This window comes from Triticum aestivum, chromosome 2B (genome assembly GCF_018294505.1).
Source record: "Triticum aestivum cultivar Chinese Spring chromosome 2B, IWGSC CS RefSeq v2.1, whole genome shotgun sequence".
NCBI lineage: Eukaryota > Viridiplantae > Streptophyta > Magnoliopsida > Poales > Poaceae > Triticum > Triticum aestivum.
Window position 1 is genome coordinate 80,379,951 of NC_057798.1, and position 4,191 is coordinate 80,384,141.

Genomic DNA, 4,191 nt, shown 5'->3' on the forward strand with positions numbered 1-4,191 from the left:
CGGCACTGTATTATTGTTAGCCTGAAACTGGGACATTTCGACTTGTTGCTGTCAACCAATCTATTTTGGCATTTCCTGAAATTTGGGTACCCAGACGGCCAGACCGGGTTGACATGCTAGGGCTCTGAATTCAGACAGTGAAGAGCAAGTGGCTCCATTCCTTTCGGGTTTGGCGTTTACAGTTACAACAGGGTTATTTTCTCAGAACTGAACTGCTCAGAGATGGCCAGTACATCAAATTTAATTGGATCTGAGTGATTCTAACAAATAGAGAGAGGATCTGATCGGACCATAACTGCAGATATGTGAGCGGCATATATACCCACTGAGTGCAAAATTACTCAGATGCAATCTTGCCAGAGGAAAAAGGAACAGATTTTCTGCATCCTTTCTGGGAATCTTCTTTTCTGCATTTACTATATATGTGCTGCTATCTACTATGTTTCTAAATGTACTAAACTGCCAAAATGTCTTACACATTTCCACTTATAGGAACTGAGATTTTTCCGCTCGACGTGCACACCCAGTGCCAATTTGACATTCTATGATCGACGTCGATACCAGATCAAAGTTTCTTAAAAAACAAACACTGCAGAATTAGATCGATGTAAGTAGCTAGCAGGCACCTTTGGCAAAGTCCAAGCTCTCACTATAGATGTAGACCACGCCGCACTGCAGTCCTTTCAGGTGGCAAGGGTGTGTCGCCATATATTCTGGCCGTTCATGCTGCCGCGTGCAATCACATAATTAAAGCCTTGTGAAGTACAGTGGCGCATATATTCAGCCGGGCAGCTTTACAGCAGCAGGAAACCTAGAAAAAAGGTGTGTTTTGCTGCATATTTGCACTGTAACTTAACAGTCTTGTGTTCCATATTTTGGCGATCACTCTTTTTGGAGTAGTAGTGTAGGGATGCTGTGCGGTCTGGGGCTTGGTCCACTTTAATACTGCTGGTCCTGTCGGCACAAGAGATTCCCAATGTCACCATGATCCTAATTATGGCGACATTGTCATCGTGTGTAACCTTTTTAGTAGTATAGGACGGCATGAACTTGCCCTGTTTCCCAGCAATGCGCATTACTGTAATTGATGCATTTGGAATGTATCCTAAGAATCCATCCATCAACTAAATTGTTCTTTTGGGATGATTGCTTTCACACAGAAATAATAATAAGAAAACAATAGCATCAGCTTGTTTTTCACTTGGGTGTGTAGGAGACTTTTTTCTGTTGTGTAGTAGATTTCCTTTTTCTTTTTTTTTTTTTTGCATAGGAGGCTATATTTTGAAAATCCACAACGGTTAAGATACGACAGCATCGTTGAAAAGGTCCACGTTCAGTGTGCATAAAAAGAAGCAACCTAACATAAACATATATATAGGGGCTATCAAAACAACATAAATGGGAACAAGTAGTGCAATCCATTCGAACTGGCACTCTCTCTGTAACTTAATATAAGACGTTTTCTTTGACATTGTCATGAAATCTAAAAACGTCTTATAAAAAGTTATGGAGTATTTCGGATGGTAAATTTTCTGTTTTCTTTTTAGTTATATGCCTCACATATGTACCCTTGTCATACTTATGTCTTCTTCCTGCTTTGGATTCCATGCAGATAATAATAATAATCTTAAATCAAGAAGAAACTATTCACGAGCTAGACAGCTTGAAGCTAGGATGCTTCGATCAAATCGGTAGCAACTTGCCTACAGTACGGAGCAATAGTTTTTTTTGTAAAGGAAGTGTCTATACGTAACATGCAATGGTGCCACCAACCCTAGGGCAGCCTACCTGGATATCTTCTCGATGAATGACGACACTGTGAACTCATAAGGTACAAAGGCCTGCTGGGGCTCCCTCGCATCATGCAAGCATACATGCACCCATGGTTGTACACACAGCAAGTTTGCCATGGCATTTTGGAAGATATAATAAGGTTCGGCTATGAGTTGTAGCAGTCACTGAGACACTGACAATGTGGAACTATCTCTATGAGGCCCACCTGTTAGTCAGAAATAGGATCGAACTGGCGTGTTTTTGTTACCGGTACTTTTAAATAGTTGGGTGAGATCCACGAATTCATATCTGGCAGTACTTTTGTCGTAAGTAAAGAGTGTACCACACGATACCGCCAATAATCCCTTTCGTGTATAGTTGTCCAACATGTGCACATGATTGTATATTTATTATATAGTGCATAACACAAAAGTCGGCACACAAAACTAGGTCATCGACATAGAACATGCGTGTTGTATGATCCGTTGCATTGTATTATCATTTGCAAAATCTTTTTGTTATATTATCATCCATAGAAGTCACCGACAACGTCGAACTATTCTCATGCAACCAGCCTGTCATTTGATATTTACTTCAGACGGGTTATGTTGTACTACCAACACTTTTGAATAGATCCATAATTCATACTCCCTCTGTCCGAAAAAGCTTGTCCCTCAAATGGATGTATCTAGCACTAATATGGATGTATCTAGCACCAAATTAGTGCTAAATACATCCATTTGAAGAACAAGCTTGAGACAATTTAGTGATAGATACATTCATTTGAGGAACAAGCTTGAGACAAGTTTTTTCGGACGGAGGGACTATATGGCAGTAGTTTTGTTGGCGTTACTACGTAGTACTTCTTAGTTTTTTTTGTGAGTTCTTTACTGCCTTTAGTTGATGTTACTTGAAGTCCCAAATAGGATTGGGCTAGTACATTATCACTGTTATATTACCGGTACTTCCAAATGTTGTGTGAGATCCATGAATTCATATTTGGCAGTATTCTTGTCGCAAGTAAAGAGTCTACCAGACAAGGCTGCATACAAGTCCTTCCGTCCATAATTTCCAGTCTTCCAGTATGTGCATCTGGCTATATTATATAGATAGTGCATAACATAGAACTAGCTGCGTAAAACTAGGTCATCGATACAAAATTTGTATGAGAGAGTTGAATCCAAGGAGTTTCATTATCATTTTTATAATCTTGGACATATTATCAATCTAGATCACCGACAATGTGGAACTATTCTGATGAGACCCACCTATCAGTTCATATCTACTTTAAATGGGTTCTATTGTACTGCTAGTATTTTTAAATAGCGGTGTGAGATCCAAAATATTCATATATGACATCAACTTTTACCATAAGAAAAGTGTGTAGCGGGTGATGTTATCCACCAACCCTTTTTGTATGTAGTTGTCGAACATGTACATTCAATCATATTGTATTGTGCATAATATATAGGCGGAAACCAATAAAACAAGGACCCTGCCCTTTTACGGTGGGGGCTTCTGCAAAAACGGCTCAAACTTAATTCGCCCCACCAAAATAGCGATGGGGAAAAGCCCCTGAAAACTACTCCCCTGATTCAGAAAAAGTATCGCAACTTTGAACTAAGGAGGGAGTATATTGTAGTTCTTTATAGGTTTTGCCTTTTGTCGTGTGAACTTATTTTCTTATCTATCTATTCAAAAGTCTATAATGCCTTTATACTGGAATAGATGAAGAACTTGTGTCATGTTGTCAAGTATGAGACATTATACTACAAATCCCTTCAGATTCTTATTCATATTTCACCGTAAAGTTGCTTATTAATTTTAGTTGTAGGTTTGGAGCCTGCCACATCTAGGGCACATCTGCCCTAGGTGTTGCACATCTATTTGACTCAATCAAATACAAAATGAATAAAGAAAAAGGAAAAAGGAAAATACCCGGATGAATCTTCACGTAAAATCAATGACATAGTATTTAGATGTGCAATACTTAAAGCACATCTAGATGTGCTTTAGCAAAACCATTTTTAATAAAAGAGCTTCATTGAAATAGGGGACAAACCCAGTTGTGCATATATCCATATCTTTTTTTTGTGAGAAAACTTCCGGTCTATTCATCAAATGTTAAGGTAGTACAAAAAACACTAGAAGTAAAATTTACAAAACACTAGAAGTAAAATTTACATCCAGGTCCGTAGACCACTTAACGACCACTACAAGCACTGCAGCGAGCCGAAGACGCGCCGCCGTCATCGCCCCTCCCTCTTTGGAGCCGGGCAAACATTGTTATAGTAGACAGTCAGGAAGTCGTCGTGCTAAGGCCCCAGGACCAGCGCACTAGAACAGCAAGCGCCGCTGATGAAGAGAAGCGCAGATCAGAAGGATCCAACTTGCAGACACACAGACATAGACGAACAA